We start from the raw sequence: 21,138 nt of genomic DNA, 5'->3' as shown, positions 1-21,138 counted from the left end.
TCCTTGCATGGGGCACAACTGACTGGAAGAGACCCCTGCCCCTGCCCCCGGGCAATTCAACATGGAGAGCAGGAACACAAAATTCTTTCTCCCCACTTCAAGTGACAGTAAGTAGCGAAGCCAAGCAGAATGGCTCCCTCCAAGATTTAAACTAGAGTTGAAGTTCTCAAACTCTAGTTGTGCCATGGAACATGTTCTTGAAGTAGAACCTACCCAGATGTCAATGTGTAAAACAGAGCAAAGTGGGGCGCTCTGGCTCAAAAAGGGTATGGCTGCCACGTCCAGAGCATTTCCTGGTTTCCCCATTCAGTTCTCCCACGTCCAGCCTCCACATCTTTCTGACTATCTACATGGAACTCCTAGAACCAAGGTTAAAAATCCCCACACTAGAAGACATACGGAAATGGGCCACGCAGGAGGCCGGCAAGCCAGCACAGCCAAGCTGAGAGAGCGGGAGAAAGAGCCCCTGAAGTTGGAAATGAGATGGCAAAAGACAACTCGGAGCACCTTGGTCCTGTAGAGCTTTCCCGTTCCTCTTCTAAACTATGCACACCCTACTAATAACCAGAGCAGTCCGCTGACTGAGCCTCGATTCTCTGGACCCCAAAGAACCTCCCCTATCCAGGTTCTAAGGTGTGTCTCCTGGAATAGCACGCTCTACAAAGACTTTCCACCCTAACCCCAGGTTTCCTCTCTCACCTCCCAACCACAAGCACTCCCCTCCCCTTGCTGTTGGGACACTGGGCCTTTTTCCATGCCCTCATCCTCCATGCCTCTGCTCCTTCCTCCTGCCTTCAATCATTCAAAAAAAAAAAAAAAATTTTGACTTCCTCTTCAGTTTGAAAGGCACCTCTCCCCAGCCTTCCAAAGCCAGAAAACAACCTTCTCTCCTTTGTTCTCCCATACTATCTTAATGACATTACTAAAGTGTTCATCCCACGGTATCACAACTAAATAAGGTCAGGGATAGCAAAGGAGAGTTGCTGATTTATTTTTGCCATTCTTGTGCCTGGCACATCGTAGGGGACAGAGCTTCACTGATGTGAAAACAATCAACTGGTGCACACTATGCACTCAGGATCAATCCACAGCAGTCAAATCAATCCACACTGCACCACTGGGGAGAATAACCATCTCTCTTTTAGCTGCCTTTTGAATCCCACCGGCTAAGGAATTTCAATACAAAAACCACCTTCCCGTCATTCCTTTCCGACAGCTGGCTCACAGGCTTTGGAGTCAAGGTGATTCTGTAATGTTCTATTCCTGTCCAGCTAACCAGCTGCTGAAATTGCATCAGACGATTTCCTCTTCTAGCCCAAGGAGAACAAACACTACAGAGGGGAGGGCAGGGCCTTAATTAATAATCCCCACAAAAGTACCGTCCATCTGATAAGAAGTGGAGAAACTGTTGTTTGAAAATAGCTTGCAGAAAACTGCAGCAGGTTGTGGAAACCAGGGAACAAAGGGGGAGACAGAAACTACAGATTCTCATTTAAATACAGCGTCATAAATCTCAGCCAAAGTAAACAGCTTAATTAAAAAACGCAGCAAGCCAAACAGTGGGGCTGACAGTGTGAGCCTTGTGATTTGGGCCATAGCCCTGACATACATGTGCTTTAAACCAAAGCTTTTGTCTTTTCCAGATGTTGTGCAACAGTCAATAGCTGTCCCTGGGGATCAGAGAACTTAGAGAAAATCACTGATAATCACCCACCCTTGCAAGGCCCCACGTCTAAAAGGATGAGGAAAAAAAAAACACAGGAACAAGTGAAATCTAACATACTGCATTTCCTTTGAATGTCTAGATTTATTTTATAATTAAAATTTCAAATGATCAAAATAATATATGTTCATGATAGATGACAAAATTGAAACATGGGTCATACGAAGTTGGGTAACTGATGACGAATTGGTAATTGTTGAAGCTAGAGCACAGATGCATAGGGATTTGCTACACCATGGCATTTATTTGGGGATGCATTTGAAATTTTCCTTGACCCCACTTCCCGAAGGAACCCAATATTAATAGTTGTGTCTGTATTCTTGCAAAACTTTATTATGTTCACCTACATGGATGGCTATATATTTATATTTGCATGTGAAATGGGATCCTAATACATATTTCATGGAGTTTTGCTTTAAGAAGATGCTTGAATTCTCCCAGCCTGATCAGAAAAATAGAACAAATACAGACAGCGATAGGAAGGAAAGAAAGTAGAATTGGTTAACATAAACAGACCACATGTGATTCTGGAGAGTCAGAAGGAATTAGTCACAGACCACACACACACACACACACACACACACACACACACTGCAGAAAGCTGCAGTAAACACCTGCTACAGTGGTAATGTCAAATGTTACATCAGCAAGACTCCTTTTGGAGGGCTATAAACAATGGCTCTGTACATCAGGAACAAAGTCAGTTCTACACAGAGCCCTTCCAGCTTTAATGTCAAGTCAGAACAAAGCAAAGTCCCGTGCATACTGTGTGTTTTGTCGTCGCAATGAATTGAGATGGTAAACACACCCAGGAAGGAAGTATATTTGATTCTGAGTCCTCCTGTAAACCGTGCACTATATTTGAAATCATGATGGAGTATTAGCAGAAATAATAACAGTAATACTTTACATCTGAAAGGAGCCACACACTATCGGAGGGGAGCCGCACTGATATCCCTGTGAATTAGGAAGGCACTGGCACACTGGTTTGATAGATAAGGAAGCGAGCTCAGAAAAATTAAAGTGATGTGATCCAACCACATTTTTAATAAGGAACAGAGTCAGGCCTTCGACCCAGATCTTCTGATTTCTAAGTTGAGAGCGCTTTCCGTGCCATCAAACTTTTAGTGGCAGGAGTACCTGTCTTCTGCCTATTTGATGCTCCTACGGGCTCAGAAGGAGAAAACATTCTACTTATGCTAAAGTTCCATGCGTAAGGTGAAAATTTATGCAATTTACACATCATACAGAGACTGCTACTGACGTAAATACAGATGGGGTTCACAGAAGTGCCTACAAAAGAAGTCATCACATTGTCTGCATGTCTGCACCGAGCCAATATTGTATAATTGAGATGACATTCCTAGGGGGGGGGAACGGGGAACGGGGCAGGAAATGGACCTGGTGAATGACACCACCGGGCAGCATCAGTTCATGTGTGACATCTAACAAACACTTTCTAATGACGTATGCATAAAAGTTCATGAGGCCCTTTTTTATCTCTCATCTTTAATAACTATGTACAGTGCCAGATGGGTACTAGACTTATCGGGGTGATCACTTTGTAAGGTATATAAATGCCTAATCACTATGTTGTACACCCGAAACTAATGTAACAGTGTATGTCAACTGTAATTGAAAATTTTTAAATAAATGAATGAATGAATGAATGAATGAATGAATGAATGAATACATAAATCTCTCATTTGATCCTTGAGACAAGAGGTAAATACAGGGTCAAGATGGGAAGGTCCCTACGTCAGCCTTCCTGATCTCATTAGACCTGAGATTTTCACTGCATTCTTCTTCCACCTGGGCTTTTTCCTCAGGGGTTTCCTGTTCTAAAGGAACAAAGAGCGATGATGGCATCAACAGCTCCAGCTCTGATCGCTTCCTGTGATGAGTCAGAAGAGCGGGCACTCTTCCTGCTGGTAAAGCGCCTTTCCAAGAAGCTCCAAGATTTTTTTTTTTTTTCAAACAAGTCATTATGTGTTTACACACCACACCCAGGGGTATCGGCCTCTAACTGCCATTTTATAGGTAAAGAAACAAGCCCAGAATGGCCCCTGGAACTCGCCAAGGACACAGAGTGACTCACAGGGCCAGTGCTGGTAAAGGTCCTTGCTATCGTGTTAAAGGACTGGGCCGTTCTTAGAGTGGATGATGGCTTCCGATCCTGGTCCACTGGCCCCATCATGCCTCCTCTGTAATGAAGGACGCTAAGTCCCGACTCCTTCCTCCCCAGAACGGGGATTTGCGCTTCACTCACAACAGTGGTTCTCAAATTGGAGCATGCATTATGTCCCTCCCTTTACCCCTGTTCCCCAAGACCTGGCACAGGGCCAATAAACAGTCCTATTCAGGTGGCCACAAGTGGGGGACAAAAAAGTACAGTTTTAACGTAGGAATAGGGACTCGTTAGGAAATTAACTTCCTGCCCTCCTCATGTACTATTCATCATTCGCTCATAGTAGAAGTTCCAGACCGAAGTTCCAGCCATGATGCTCTGTGTAACTTAGGACAAAGCATTCAATGTCTCCGTGCCTTAGCTTTTTCATCTATAAAACGGGAATAATAATGTAGGTCACATATTGTGAGGATTAAATGACTCTATGTAAAGTGCCTCACACATGATAAGCTCTCAGTGTCAACTCTTACCCCTGTTATTATCATATAATGCAGTTCCTTGTTGACTTTGCCAGATGCACCACCAAGAAACCAATAAATAGGCATTTCAGTCACTTTTTAGAACCAGCACTGTCTGCGGTTGCTGGCCATTGTTTTGCAGTACCGATGCAGGATTTTACACTAAATTTGCTTAGTGTCTCTGGCACTAGGAACAACCAGTGGGGGCTGGCAACTAGTTTGAGTGTTGCTAGAACCAAATGGAGATCTAAACATCACTGAATTGTTTTAGCTGGAAAGAACTTTCAGGCTATTTAGTTCAAGCCCTCCCTGACAACGCTGGTTCACAGAAGGGAAAACTGAGACTTGCAGAAGTCAGGTGACTTGACCATGTTTCTCCCCAATGGAACTTTTAACCTTGGCCCCCTCACTCTGACCAAACTATCTGCTGAACTCCACTGTGGGACAGTCTAGACCCAGAGGCTGTTGCTGCTAATCTAGCACTTTATCGAGGAGTGGCCCACGGATGAGACAGCTGGCCTGGACTCTGTCTGCGACAGCCTCGTAAATCACCTCTGGTAACACCCAGACGGTACTCACGCCTTGAGGAAGACACTGCATTCCAACTGAAGGCTTAGTGTTGGAAACTGAATGTTTTTCCCGGAGAAGAAATAATCTCAGGGCCCATTTTTTAGACAAAGGAAAGAAGAAAAAAATACAGAGAAAGATTAACTACAAAAGATCATTGACATAGTAACTAAAATTCAGTGGAATAGGAAAAATCGGTGCCAGGAGATCTGCAGACCGAGGCAGAGATTCAAGTTAGAGAAGGTGAGAGCAGGGGTGCTCAAAAGCCAGCTTGCAGTGACAACACCTGGAGGGCTTGTTAAACCACCGATGGCTGAGCCCCACCTCCTCCATTTCTAAGTTAGCAGATCTCGAGGCAGGCCCAAGAATTTTGCATTTTCAACAAGGGTCCAGGTGATGCTGACGCTGCTTCTGAGGGAGCACACTTTGTGAACCGTTGGGTTGGAGTGAAACAGAACCAGCAAGGTGTGATGGAAGAAAAAGAAGAGCGTGATGGGAGGAGGCAGGGAGGAGAGCAGTCCATCAGGTGTGTGCTGATCGAGCACACCTTTGTGGGTGAGGGTGTGGTCGAGGTGAGACTTGCTCTCCGGGAGCCCATTTCCAGGCATTGGAGTGCCCTGCCCCGCAAATCAGGAACCTATGAGTCTAAGCCTCTCACCTTGCAAACACCCTACAAGGCTAACACATGAACTAACTCCCTGGCCAGACTTACAGTATCATTTTTAGATCCCCTCCTTCTTTCAATGGATCTCCCCACCTGCTCACTGATGCGAACCCCTCTTCTAGCAGGAGCACAGCCTTCCATCCAATAAGAAGTCAGAAAAGTCTTTTTTTTTTTTTAAGGCAGGTCTTGGCTGAGGGACAGGTGACAAGCTCACGCGTATCAAATGTAACCAGTTAAGCAGCAAGTATAAAGGGAGGCATGAAATCTGTTCCCACTGTGATTAGGAGGAAGTTTAAAGTAGGAAGGCACATGATTCCGAGGGAAGAAGAGGAAGGTTTGGTCCTGCTGGTGGGAAAGGATGCCCAAAGCAGAAGCGGGGCTCAGAAAGCGGACTTCACAACGTCCCAGCATGGGTGGACCATCAAAAGGCAAATTTCGTGTGGTCTCTGGGACGCATCAGGCCACCTAAACGGTAGTGTGCAGTTACTGTTCCTGTCTAGGCAACGTGACCCGGGCGAGGGCTCTTGACCAGTTAGGACCTGATTTGGTTTCCTAATCGGAAAAATGAGGAAGCTGACTAGATTTATCTCTCAAATCTCTTTCAACGGTAACGTCTGTGTTTTTGTGGACACTCTGAAGAGCCTCCAGGGTAAATCCTCACTCCTGAGATCAAAACAGAACAGGCTGTTTGGGGCACATTTTGTACTGAAAAGATCTACCGCAAACCATAAGGCCAGAGAACACAAAACAGCCAATTTCATTCCCTTTGGGCTTCCAAACAAGGATGAACACATCACAGAGACTTGTGCTAAGCATGCTGCACAAACACTGTCTAGGATTGCACTCATCTATTTTCAGCTCCCAGGACAGATGCGGCAGCCGCCAAAGTGCCACAGGCTTTGGGTGTGCAAGTCTATATAACATGAGAATAGGCAAGGTTTCTCCGGGTTTAAAAATATTTCCAGGGCCCTAGAAAGTGTTGTCAGGGACATCGGCAGGTCTATTGGAGGCTGCTTTCAGCGAAGAGCTTGTAAAAGATGTCTCAACTCATATACATTTATTGAACCCCAACTGCATACCAGGCATAACTCAAACAACTGCTCATGGTGAACTAGTTTCTGTAGTTCCAGGACCATGTAACTGAAACAGGTATTGTTTCTTCAAAATGAAAACTATATTCTATGTGTATAAGACTCACATACACACACTAGTCAAAGTCTCTATATTAAAACTGAATCGATCCATCATTATTTTCCTCTTCTTCTATTTCCTGTTTGAGCTAAATGCATCACCGTTTGTGCCTTTGCCCCGAAATGCATGATTTTTCAGGATATGCTCCCCTTTTTTTCCTAGCCATCCACTAAGGTCTAGCTTACCTCAACCTTCTTTCACCGTGTCTTCTCTCATACAGCCAGATACGGTCCAGTTTCCCTAACTCCTCTGTGATATAGTTTCTATAATGCTCACATTTACCTACATATTACTTTGTATTACTTTACTCTTATTTCCATTCATTCTCCTGTCTACTATCCTACAAATCATAGGAGTCAAAAACTCTCTCTTTCTTCTTTCATATTTCCCAACGTGTCTGGCGCAGGGCTAACGGTGAGTGATAACCAGTTAGTATAAGGGACCGGGTTTTCATCTTTGTTTTCAGCTGGACAGAAAGAATCTTTAGCACAGCACGGAATGCAAAACTCGAGCCTCTAGTCTTGGTCCCTTTGTTGGCTGCATACCTATCCATCCAGGTTGTACATACTCAGCAAGACTTCAAAGTGCTTCTGCCATTGCCTTTCTATTAATATGAAGGAGTATTTGGACCACCTGGGTGTGTGTTTGGTTCCTCTGGATAAGAAATGTTGAATAATTCTTCCTTCAGGAAGAGCCTGTGCTATTCTTCACAGAATGTGTATACAGCAGGCCTCTGAGTTGTAGCTCAAGCTCTGTCTGCTGCCTGGAACCAGGCAGGTCTGGACAGGTATGGCTCAGGCAGGTGGATGGGGCCCTCCAGGAGTCCACTGACTGCTTCGCAAAGGAGCCAGACCACCAGAGAAGAAGGAAATTTGGAGAAGGCCAAAGTACCTGGCAGCCTCAAGGACAAGGAGCCAAATCTAAAAGGGCCGTGTTCATTCAAGTTCTGTGAGGCAATGGGCCAGAGGCAGCTGTGCTGTGGGGAGAAGGTGACAAAGCTACAGGAGAAGACAAGCACAACCATCCCTGACATTTGCTGTTATACTGTCAATAATCATTTCAGTGCTTCCATCTTTCTCTACTTCTTCCTTCTTCCCTACCTTACGTCCACCCACGAACACACATATTCTCATCATCATCATTTCCTACTAAACTAGTTCCTTGTCCCAACCATCTGATTTCCAGGAATGTTCTCGGCCACCTTGACCTAAGCACTCCTTAAGGACACCACTCGGCAGAGTGCTGAGAGGAGCTCATAAACTGTTTCTTGTACTTAAATTTCTTTCATCCCCTAGGTTTAAGCTGTTGTCAAGTTCTGTTGTTGACACCTTGGAAACTTCCCTTTATCGACCTTCCAACCACTCTTCTAGTCCAGAGTCTCCTCCTTTAGTCTCTGGATCTCCACTCTTCCAATACAAAGCTGCTGCCCAGCTCACCTCTCCTACGTACAGACATTCAGAGGCTCTGAGTCCTCTGTGCGGCAATAAAAGCCCACTCTCTGTGAGCTTCCCTCACTCTGCCTCTCCACCTTATCAACCGTGGTGAGCCCTGTTCCCAACTTCAGGCTTCTGCTCCAATCAAGCAGGCACATATCCTGTCTATCCCATTTCTGTGCCTTTATCCATAGTATTCCCATTGCCAGGAATTCCATCCTTCTTCCCTTTGGCTTCTATAAAACCTACTCATCTTTCCTTATGTCCCACCTCAGCAGGAAACCATCTCCTTCTTTTTTAGGTTACAAAGATGTCTTCTTTCTAAAATCGTTGCTCCCATTCTCCAGGGTTCTTTGCGATATTTTGTTCAGGTGTCCTCCATGTATTCATGGATTTTTATTTCTCTACCGACAAGTCATCTTCCTGAGGGCAGGAATCATGCTATTTATTTCTAGATACCTTGTTTACTACAAACAAAAGCTGACCCCCTAGGCTCTCTACAAATATTTGCAGGTTAAGTAACTGAAGATAAAATAGTATCAGCAGGCATACGTACAAAAGAATGATTCTGGGAGGAAAAGACGAAACAGGCGCTATGCAGGCATCTCTGAAAATTGCATAAGAAATCTGGACTCTCTATATACCTCAAAGTATATAATCTTAACTAATCTATACTAAAATGCTAATTGCACTTTAAAAACGTTCTCAGACGTTGCCTTAAATCTTGTTCAAAGCCTTCTGTTAATTGCAAGGCACTGTGACAGACCTTATGTTTTGTGTGCTGTCATCTGTAAAAGACAATTCTGTTGCTACAACATCATAGACCCCTGGATTCAAAAGTCAAACAGAAAAATATGCTTCTGATGTTGTTATCATTACCAGAAGAGCCATGGTGGGAGGAAGAATGGCCCTCATTCTCTCTGGCTGCTCATACAAGGGCTATTTACCATTTTGGTAGGCCTTTCATCAGGGCCAAGTGCTTCACAATGCCACTTTTATTAGTCGCTCACCACAAGCGCCATGTGACGTGCAGGAATATCACTGACACTGTTGAGCAGCGCGAATGCCCTCATGAGACACAGAGAAATTATATGAAGGGCTTCCCCCACTCCCTAAGATGAAGAGTGAGAGTCAGAGCTTCAACTCAAAGCCCTGGGAAAATCTATGGCGGTCTTCCTTCATAGTAAAGCTGAGAAACGTTTGTCACCAATTCATCACTTGAGCTTAGCTCTCTGCCAATACTGAAAATCAACTCAATCGGATAAATACTGATTGGGTGCCTAGTAATGCTGGAAACTGTGCCAAACACAGGAGATACAGCCACGAATCTGACATACCTGGCCTCCCTCGTGGGGCTTAGAGTCTAGAGAGCAGCTTACAACGGAGAAGTCTACGACCATCCTTTGGGGTGCAGCCAGAAAATATCAGAGTGTCTGTACTTTATCTCACCTCCAAAGGGATTTTCAATTTCTATTTTTGTGTATGTTTATGGTATACACAGTGCATCACAATGGAAGGACATGGGTACAACTGTTAAATTAATGTGCTTTTGGTGAGGGGGAAATCTATGCTCAAAATATGTTTACAGAAACATTTGAAAACCAATGAACTGAAGGACTATGTGGACTTTCCTGAACATGATGCGATGTTTCACATCTCCGAGTCTTTCTTCTCCCTCAGGTTCCATCCATCTGGCACTCCCACTGCGCCTTGTACGTTCTTCTATTGCAGAAATGATCACGCTACGTTGCAATCGTCCACGTTTCCATTTCTGGCACTAGCTGGCTGAGATCTCTGGCTATAAATTCCATGAGGGCAGGGCTCCTTCCTATGGTTTACCTATGGTTATTACAGGCTAGCACTGGTGTCTGGCCCATAAGAGACTCTCACAATGTATGCGAGAAATCTAGTCACAATTTTTCTTTCTAATCGCAATTGCCTTGAAGAAGACAGAAGTTTCACATGGGCAAATAGAGTATATCTCACTTGTGGAGAGACAGAGGTGCTTTGGGGATGTGGAAGCGTGTTCATGATCAAGGAATTAGAATATAAACCCTGACCCCCCAGTTAGGTAGAAAATTTAGAGCTGGGATGTGAGAAAGCAATACATTTCCAATTTACCAGTGAGGGCTGGCCAGTTTTTTTTTTTTGTGCGTGTGTGTGTTTTTAGCCTTTGTTTCCAACTTTATTCCCAAGCTCTTTCAGCTTAGTTAGCTGCAAAGAATGATTTGTGTACAAGCAAAAACTGGAAAGAGCTGCAGTGTCCCAGGGGTTTGGGCTTAAAATGTCAGAGATCAAGATTCTATCTGATCCATGAACACCATTTTAAAAAGCAGTCATACTATACAATTGCAGCTCCCAGTAACTTCTTCAGAAGTTGACTCATTTCAGTTTGCTGCATTCTTGGAAGTCTCATCAAAATTCTCCACAAGATTTGGAAATTCATCATCATCATTCTTTCTGGTAGCAAGTGGTGCTTTTCAGATTGATTGGGCAGAACCAGTCTCCTTGAACTAGTCAGTCTGTCTGCACTGTGATGGTTTAAGATGCTGGGTAGTCTTTCTGTCAGCTGCTTGGTCTCTGTGTGGCCTGTTGATGGTGAAAGTGTTCACTGCCAGAGATGCCTGAAGTGGCTCACTGTTCCTTTGTGAACATAGTCACCTCTTCAAGACCAGAGATATTGTTTACTCCTAACTTCTTTAAGGAGAACTGAAGTTTGTTGTTTTTTTTATCATCTGCTGTAGCTGTTCTGTGAACCACATTTTCTCTGGCAGCAGTTCCTTTCCCACCAATGGGCACTTGTGCCTGTAGTTTGGTGAGTTTCTCTTGGTTCATGATAGTTTCTTGCATCTTGTTGGAGAGGAGATGGGGCCACGGGGGGGCAGGGGGGTACTAGGGTTACGCTCAGGGGATCTCGGATGGACCAGCTGAGAATTACCTCTCAAATTACCTCACACATGCGGTGGGAGGGGGAACGGGGAACGCAAGATGACAGGTTGAGGGCTGGCCGGTTTCAATCTTGCATTAAAGATGGAGACTACGTACTGCTAACTCTGGGAAGAACAAGTCAGAAATGCAGAGATATTCTGTGTTCAGGCAGCATAGTCTTATGAAGATGCCTGTGGGACTGAGAGGAAAGGAGCCCAGGACTGAGTTATAGGCCTCACCCTTCATACACTACTTACCTTGGAGCCACTCGGTCTCCAGAGAAAATCGTCTTGATTCCTCATAAATACTTTCAGAATCTGCACAGAGGGAGGAACCAAGACTGTCAGTTTCAGTCTTGCTCTGGCAGAAAGTCAAATGGCCAAGCAAGAGTCATTTCAAAGGGCTGGATTAGATGATCACTAAAGTCAACCACTTGATTACGCTGACGACAGCGTATGTTGATCAACATGGTTCGATCAACCCTTAGGAAGACCTTCACGATGGTGTGGCTTGGAGCAACTACAGTAGATTTCTGGACCTTGCCCGGTCAACAAATATTAACTGAACACCTAGTCTGTATCAGGCATGGTGCCAAACGCTGGACACACAGTACAGAGCAAGACAACATGGGCCACCCTGATGGATTATGCAGGTTAGTAAACTTCACTTTTCCTTGTCTACAACATGGAAAGGTGCTTTCATATCAAAAAACCCTGAAATGAGATAATTCGGTGTGAACCCCAAACTAACATGGCCTTCAAGATTTCCTCTCCAATTTCATATATTTTTAAAACTTCCATTTGAACACGATAGAACTTAATGTTAGCTCTAAAAATAATCCCCCATCCAATTTAAGAGCTCTGCATTTGAATATTTTAAATGTTATTTATCTTAGCTCATCACGGAAAGCTACTTCAGTTGCCCTTGTTGGAGCATCAGCAGTACAAAGCTGAGTGTGGGATCTGGAATCAAAAAGCTCTGCTTCCATCACTTACTGTGCTTCCCCGAAAATAAGACCTAGCCGGACCATCAGCTCTAATGCGTCTTTTGGAACAAAAATTAATATAAGACATGGTCTTATTTTACTATAAGACCCGGTCTTATATAACATAATAAAAGCTAAGACCGGGTCTTATATTAATTTTTGCTCCAAAAGACGCATTAGAGTTGATGGTCCGGCTAGGTCTTATTTTCGGGGAAACACGGTAGTAACTGGGTGTTCTTGGCCAGATCACTTATTCTCTCCCTGAGCAGCAGTAATTTTGCTATTTAGCAAATTTTTATCCCATGTCAACTATGCACCCATCATGTGCTGAATCCTAGGGATACAACAATGAACAAGAAAGTATGACGGACCTTCAGGAAAGCACTTCAGCTTTAACTTGGGAATCAAAATAATCACTCAGGTTCCTCTTAGCTCATAGGCTAAGGATCAATAGAATGTTAAGGATGAACAGAATGATACATGAAAATCCCTTTCTAAAATATAAGTCGCTATTTCAATGTTAAGTGTTGTTCCGAATTTGAATCACAAAACTAAGATAAAGGAAAGGAAAAATTGTCTCAGAAATGGAATTTCCTTATATATTCATCTCACCCAGCAAGTGTTCTGTGATTTTACAAAGCGAAGGCTCACAGTATGACCTCCTCCCATTTTTTCTGAAGGCATCTGAGCCATCAAGTAATAGTTGCTATGAATCTATGAGGCTGTAATTACATCTTTCTAATAGCGTTTGTGAAAGCTAAAAATATTAATGTTTGTGTCATCTTACCTGCGATTGCATAATCAGCTGACTCTACAGTGAGATTTTAATGTTTGTGCCTAAATATTTCGCAATTCTAACAGCACACTGAAATGACAGACTGAAATGTAAAAAGACCAAAAAATGTTAACTGGCTCATGATAGAATTGCTCAAGTGTCTTTGTCCATGGAAAGATCTAAACATGCAAACAACCAAGAGAACTGACTCTGGGTGGTGACCACACAGTGTGATATATATAGATGACGTATTACAGAATTGTACACCTGAAATCTATTTAACGTTACTAACAATTGTCACCCCACTACACTTTAATTAAAAAATAAAATAAAAATCCCAGTTAAGCCATGCAAAAAATAAATAAATAAATAAACAAAACTGCAAACAATCAAATGAAATCCATTAAATAAAACACTCTCTGCTTCTTACTTCCGGTGCAAAGGCCAAAACATAGAGAAGTCCAATTCCCAAAACTTCAGTTTTCCCTTTTTTTAAAGAAGGAAAGGGAAGAATGAAATGACATTACTTGGAAACTAAAAGCAATTTCACTTTCGATAAGGGATCAATCCACGAGCATTTGTTAATATTCTACCTTATTCCTAGAACAGTGGAGATGCCAAGAGGGTTACATAACTAGAATAACATACAGCCATCTATATAACAAATGTGGTTTGAAGTCCAACATTTTTACATATTAAAGCTCAGACAAATGTGAGGGATCATAAGATGATTATGTTACACCAAGCAGAATTAGCCTTTTTTTTTATACATTGTACTAGGCAATGATTTTATGTAAATAACCCTGACTCCGTGCATTCGCGGTTGGGGGAAGAGTATAATAGGTATCCGTCATTTTTGTCACGTAAGTACTATTTATACACCTTATTACTCGAGCTAATTTCTGGGTCAATGACCGTTATATCAAACACAATTAAGTCTGGCTAATTTAAGCAAAAAGGGATTTTACTGAATGGATATAGAGGCTCTCACAAATTCAAGGGAAGGCTGAAGAAGGAAGCTCAGGAAACACAGGAACTGTGTACCTCTAAGAATATGCTCAAGCGTCTCATTAAGGAAGCAGGGGACCACTAGAAAGATTTAAAATTAGATAGGCAAGGAATTTCCAGAGACTTTAAAGAACTTCTAGATGATGATGACTACAAAGTCTTGAAACAGGCTAGCAAGTTTCTCTGCGCTATATAGTGAATGATTCAGGGGATACAAATTATGGTCGTGTTATAACAAATTTATTGATTTTTAAAGATTTTTTTTTAACTTTTATTTATTTTAAGTGTGTTTTTCCAGGACCCATCAGCTCCAAGTCAAGCAGTTGTTTCAATCTAATTGTGGAGGGTGCAGCTCACAGTGGCCTATGTGGGGATCGGACGGGCAACCTTGTTGTTAAGAGCACCGCTCTCTAACAAACTGAGCTAACCAGCCACCCAAATTTATTGATTTAAGGAAAAAAAAAAAGATCTTAGAAAGTAAAAACCTTCCAATTGCCAATGACTGTATTGAACTGAGCTTCTTGACTCACAATTTAAATATATACAGATTCTTACACAGATTTAAAGCATTAACTTCTCTAAGCCTATGTTAAGTGTCTAAATGAATGCATGCAGCTTTCTCAGTCCATCTGATAGATAAATTTTTCCATTTTAAAAAAGAAACAAATGGAAAGTGCAGGTAATTCCCTTTCCGGGTTTCATTCAGTTCCTAGATTATTAGGTCCTGAGACCAAAAGCAAGAATTAACAAAGGTTTAGTTAAAGTGCAAACCAGCTATGTAATAACAGATTTCTAGTGTAATTTCTTGTTTAATGACATGAAGAAGCCTGAAAACACAAACAAGCAACTGTTCAATGTGTACCAAAATGAAGAAAGTATTCTATCACAGGACGGAGAAATGAAAGAATATGACTTTATACCTACAATACTATTTTGAAATCTATTGTGGCTGATAGAGAGTTGGGTGAAGAGAGAAAAAAATGGGAGAAAATAAAGTCAGCATTTCACATTTGGTCAAACAGCAACACATGGTCTTGATATGGGTTTTAACAAAAGGAATATGGGCTTTGGCGTGGGAGTGCACAGAGCACATCCATTAGTCCAGAGTTGGCCTCTGTGTTATCATCATCTTTTGTACTAGTGCAACAGGTATTAGGCATCTATGGTGGGAGAAAATAGTTAGGAAAAAAAAAAGATTTAGTACTCTGTAATGGGTAAATGATTTAAGTACAGTTTTTATGCTTGATCAAAATTATCAAAATGTTTCTAATCTGGGTTTCTTTCTCTTTTCTCTCTCTCTCTCTCTCTCTCTCTCTCTCTCTCTCTCTCTCTCTCTCTCTCTCTCTCTGATTTACATCAAGGTTTGGCAAATTTTTTCTATCAAGGACCAGATAGCAAATATTTTTGGCTTTGCAGACCATACAGTCTTGGTTGAGACTACTTAACTCTACTGCTGTAGCAAGGAAGCAGTGATAGACAATATGTAAATGAATGGGCATGGCTGTGTTCCAATAAAACTTTATTTACAAAAACAGGCTGTGGGCCAGATGTGGCCCACCAGCCAGTTTTTGCCTTTCCCCATCATACCTGATTGATTTTTATAACACGATGATTTTCAACATCATAAATAAATGTGTACACTCTCATTTCAGAATCGATGAAAAAGTGCTTCCAGAATGTTAACTCCAAACCACATTGACCTATTTACTATTTTTAATAGCAGTAACAACAATGAGAGTTCTCTACATGCTAGGCTTTATTCTAAGAACTTTATATGCATGTAACCTCAAGCACCCTATTTACTCTTCCCATTTTATAGAAAACAGAACTTTAAATTGATTTGGTCAACAAAGTGCTCAGTTAGAACCCCGGAATGTACCAAGACAGGCCATTGATTCAAAAACCCGTGCCAAGACTACACAGCTGCCCTTTAAATACTCCTTATATTTTCTTCTGCTAAAGCAATTTTTTTTCTCTCTCAAGATATTTGAAAATTCTAGCATTATGTCCAAATATTCCCTGATGTCTTACAAAATCTTTATACGTATTGTCTTGAATCCAAGATTCCCCAACCCTTAAAATTCTGCAATTTTCTAATCCTCAAATCAACACCTAAAGTACAGGACCCATTTTCCACCAAATCTCAAGGTCTAGTGTAAAAAATGCAGTTCTGATCATAAAAGTATTGCCTCACCCATCCCTATAAAGGAAACAAGAGGGTCTTGAATTGAATATCCAGTGCTTATTTTGCTATTTCAACTTAACACTCTTTGAGAACAATGAGTCAAACACTATATTACAGTCTACAGTAAGCATCTACACTTCACCAAGTAAAAATTTATTCTGGCTCTAAACAGAAAATTGAGCAATACCTTGAAAAGCTCTTAATCTACAAGGTACCCAATAATATTTGGAACAATTTTTTAATGTGTCTTGCACGAGATTATACTAACTGATCTATTCCTTATGTGCAAAACGTGAAGTCTGGGGCTCTGCATTTTCCTAGAGTTTCACGTCACTAAGAAGCCACAATAAGCAAGTTCCCTTCTAGAGCCCAAGGTACGACCAGCTGGGCTCACATTCCAGAAGTTCTAATAGCTTTAGTTAATTTAAGTCTATAGGTGAAGAGTATTTATTTACTGTTATCTTTTCTTGTTTATTTACTACGTGTGTTTTACAAAACACACAAAAATTAATCTGATACATTTCATATATGCGTACTCATCGGCAGTCTTTCTAGTAATTAAGCGTAGGAAGTAGTATAACTAGCTAATTATTCACACAACTAACCCAAGCTTTGGTAGCTTTGAAATGGTTCTTAATTTTTGAATATATTAATGTTTAAAAAGAAATAAATGTATTCATGTTGCTGCTATTCATCATTTTCATGTATGTAGTGGATATTTTTATTACATTAGAAAGTTTAAATTTTACTCAACACAGACACAACTATTCAGAGACAAATCAAATTTCAAAGGTCTGGACTCCACGCCCACAGCACCAGAAGCATTCTCGGCCTCTGATCTCAGGCTCCCATGGCTTTAGGGATAACTCCAGCTGTATCTTCAACCTCTAAACTCTTAGAGCATGGCTTTTAATGGTATATTGTGGAGCTGCAAAGCCCAGCTCTTTCTTCCATTTTGTAGGTCTTGTGACCCCAGCAAGCTTCTTCACCTCTCGAAGCCTCTGTGTACTCATCTCTAAAATGGGACTAATGATACCTACTTGAGGATTAAATGATACAAATGTTCATATAAAATGCTTATCATATGACTTGGCATTCTGGTAATAGTAATACTAGTTATTATCAATAATATCATACAGTCTCAATAAATACTAATTATTATTATGTTATTATTGCTATTATTTATTAGAAGGCAAAGGCAAAAAGAAAATCAGAATAATACCAAACCAATGGGTATCACAATAAATAGCATAGTAATAAGACTTACAGTCTACTGCCAAGGAATGATTTATCTATCTTGGCAGAAGGAAAATAGGTGGAAGCTTAGTGTTAAGCAATTAAAAACAGAGTCAGAGGTTAAAAAGACATAACCCACTTTAAACTTTGAACTAAACACTCTCATTTATTAAAAAAAATAAGGTAAAGTTTAAAGTCCTAGTTTTGATATTTCAGAGTAAATTGAAATGCACTTGTAGCATTAAAAGATGGAATGTGGGCAGCCGGATGGCTCAGTTGGATAGAGCGTGAGCTCTGAATGACAGTGTTGCTGGTTCGATTCCCACATGGGCCAGTGAGCTGCGCCCTCCACAACTAGATTGAAGACAACGAGCTGCCACTGAGCTCACGGAGGAGCGACCAGATGGCTCAGTTGGTTAGAGCACGAGCTCTCAACAAGGTTGCCAGTTCAATTCCCACATGGGATGGTGGGCTGCGCCCCCTGCAACTAAAGATCGAAAATGGCAACTGGACTTGGAGCTGAACTGCGCCCTCCACAACTAGATTGAAGGACAATAACTTGGATCTGATGGGCCCTAGGGAAGCACACGGTTCCCCAATATTCCCCAATAAATAAATAAATAAATAAAGATGGAATGCCTCTTCCTGGATTTTAGGCAGGGAAGCTCAGAATCTAAGAATGAATATGGTGCTGGACCTCACCTTGGACAGTGCACAGACCTGCCAGCTTTGGAGGACACACAGGATTTGTGGAGGATTTGTGGTTGTGATCTCAGAGGCCCAGCTTGATTTGCCAGGCAGTAAGAGAGCTTGGACAGGGAGCTTGGTCTTTCCCCAGCAGGAGGGGCTGTGACTTCAAACAAGCTCCCAAGGTCTCCAAGATGCTGTGCCCCTGGCACTTCCCAGCTCAGTCTCTTCGGTGCCTGATTTCACATTACTTATAACGCAGAAATGATGCCACCCTCATTGCATTATAGGAAGATTGAGTAGCAGGGAGACAGGGTCTGGAGGGTTCAGTTCTGTGTGGGATAATAAGAGCACGGAGGACGATGTATCCTTTTAGTTGACCCTTTGGACTTATGGCTCCCCAGTACAGGTGTTCCTTAAGCCACCCCATAAACGTGGTATTCACCTTCACTCCCCTCATCATGTAAAGGGGACCAAAAAAGGAAAGGGCTGTAGAGGCACAGAGTAGTGGAAGTCTGCACAGAGTAGTGGAAAGCTCAAAGTGGAGGGAGCACCTATTCTTTTAAGTCACTAGAATAAATTTGGCAATGAGAGCTGGACTTTCCTTTTAGAAGGTGTCACCTTTTGCTTACACCTCCTATTCCTAAACGTCTGAAGGGGAGACAGGTCTGCAATCACCTTGACCCTCCTCCAGGAGAATTATCAAACTTAGACACGGGGATTCTTGGAGAGGAAAACATTGTCTCTCTGAGAATCACATACTTCACTTTCACAATCCTTCTGCCATGGAAGGCATGTTAGGTTACGTCGATAAGATATGGTTCTCAAGGCCTCACAGTGTAATGCTGGAAAAAGGCCTGAAAAAAATACTGAAAAATTCTAATAAATGCAGTTTTAAGTGACTAGCTGAATTTCTCAAATTTAACCTTTGAGTACATCTCTGAATAGACTACCGTATAGTTTTTAACACGTGTTTTCTTTGTTACACATTGTACACATAATCTCTAGGAAGACCCTTTTCCAGGGACTCTTCAGCGTCATTAAACAACTGTTCCTATGCTCCCTCAAGGATAGCATTATTGACTACAAAGTAAAACAAACTGTCAAATTTAATATAGGTGAGTGTTCTTTTAAGGACTGCTAGGCTAAATTTCATAACATTTCCTTTCGCACGAACAACCAATAAAGATTGCAGTGATTTCCTCAAATGTATATTAGATTCCATAAGTATGACTGCTGTGTTAATAGTGGACTTCCCTCCACCACTCAGACATTGAGAAGCTCGTGAAGCACTGCCTGAGTTCTGGCCACTGGAGATTTCTTTGGCAAAGGCTACGAGGTCAGCCGATGGGGACTGATAGGGTAGGGACAACATGAAAGAAGTGAACATGTCCAGATAATCCCCCGAATTCTCAGTTTTCAAACTCTGCCCTGAATAAACATTCTTTCAGAACTGCTGACAAGTAGCCAAACCAACTTCCTCTCCTTTTCTGTGTTCCCCTTTTGGAAGTAAAATTCTCTAGTAGCAAAATAACCACCCAAAGTAGAGCTAACAGGAAGACCAACTGAAGGGATTCCCTCTGGTTAATGAAGCGCGTAAATAATGAAATCGTTTTGTCCCGTGATAAACAAAATGGCTCGACAAAGCCGGGTGCATTTGGAATCGTGGTTTCTACACAATTTCTGGCCCTAACTACACCTTCGCTGGAAAGACGTGATTGCAAATTATAATGAAGTCCTTAATAATCAGACTCTGCTCTGTTTGGCTTAAAGCCCTCATCCGCGCAAAGTCAGCAAATGGTGAACATGTAGACAAAAGCGCTGGCTCCAAGCCCAGCTTCTTAGATTTCATGGATGCTTCTCAATGGGTTCAACTGGAGCTTCTCTCTTTCGTAGTCAACACAGGCATAAGAAAAATCATGCTTTTTATATTAGTTCCTTGTCAGTACTTGAGTACAAAGGGTTCACTGCATTTGTAGGCTTCCATTTTGGTTCTCTTCCATTTTGAAGACTAAAAGGCCAAACTCATGAAGTGTTATCCAAAGAAAAAACCACTTTTATTTGGATTTATTCCTATTACACTTATGGTAAGATGCGGTACAAAAATCAATGCCAAAGTCACTGTTGTAATGTCAGTGCTACTGAGATATAAGCTTAAATTTTATGAACAGTAGAGAAAAACCTGCCTTCTTGATAATCAAAAGTAGCTCGCATTTCCAATGTATGCAGAAGGGAGGGGGAACATTGATAAAATACATTTGAAACACATGACCAGAAAGACCTTTCTTCGCTGCGTTGTGTAAGGAAAGAACATTTTGCAACTTTCCCAGAAAGCCTGCATCTTAATTTTCCCGAAAACACTTTTGCTTAAACAAAGAGATAACTTTTTACAGTTTTGGCTGGGACTAACTCTGGGTGGAGGTGTTCTTTGGAAAGACATCAAAACCCAAGTGATACAAAAAGCATTCTTTGCAATTTGAACCTGAGTCACTAGCCATTTCAGTCGAGCATCCTATTTTACTTCTATTACTGAACAAATCCTGAACAGCAGGGGAATAACTTCCAGACCAGAGGGTGGTGAGGGGTGGGAGGTGAGGAAGGAAGCACATGGATGCTGAACAGGTGACCATCATGGTGGGGAAGATTACAGGGGAAATTACGTTGAAAGCAGTAGAGTCCAAGACGTATGCCAATGTCTCCTAACTTTTCCCAAGGTGTATCTTTCTTGTGGCTTTTCTGTGGGCACTTCCTTCTCTGCATAAGCTTCCCCTCCCAACTTTAAGTTATTTCTCCTAACATTTGCCTTAATCACATCGTATCCTGCTCAAAAAGTTTTCACTGGTTTCTCGTCGTTGAGCCCAAACTATCTTCTGTGGAGGACACTCTGCTTATCTCCCCAAACACTCAATGAAACCTTTCTCCAGAATACAGTAGTTATGGTCCCACCTTTATCCACAAAGGGGTCCCACCTGACCTAAGGTAGTGAGTGCAATGCCCTCCTCCTTGCCACAACATTGCATGTGGGTAAGCCTGAGAAAAACCAGTGAAGAACGTTACTCTGCTTTAATATCCTGTGAGTCTGTGAGTTACAGTGGTCCAAAACCATCAAA

General features: G+C 41.9%; 1 protein-coding gene and 1 pseudogene across 1 annotated transcript in view; both read right to left on the bottom strand.

The window, feature by feature from the left end:
• Positions 1-21,138, bottom strand: part of DEPTOR (DEP domain containing MTOR interacting protein) — a 141,966-nt gene that overhangs the window by 106,445 nt on the left and 14,383 nt on the right. The gene's annotated exons all lie outside the window — the stretch shown is intronic.
• On the bottom strand, positions 10,612-11,059 carry LOC117033903 (transcription factor BTF3-like; annotated as a pseudogene).

The sequence above is a fragment of the Rhinolophus ferrumequinum genome, chromosome 14 (genome assembly GCF_004115265.2).
Source record: "Rhinolophus ferrumequinum isolate MPI-CBG mRhiFer1 chromosome 14, mRhiFer1_v1.p, whole genome shotgun sequence".
Classification (NCBI taxonomy): Eukaryota; Metazoa; Chordata; class Mammalia; order Chiroptera; family Rhinolophidae; genus Rhinolophus; species Rhinolophus ferrumequinum.
The sequence above is the reverse complement of the archived record's forward strand: the minus strand, read 5'-3'. Positions and strand labels throughout refer to the sequence as shown.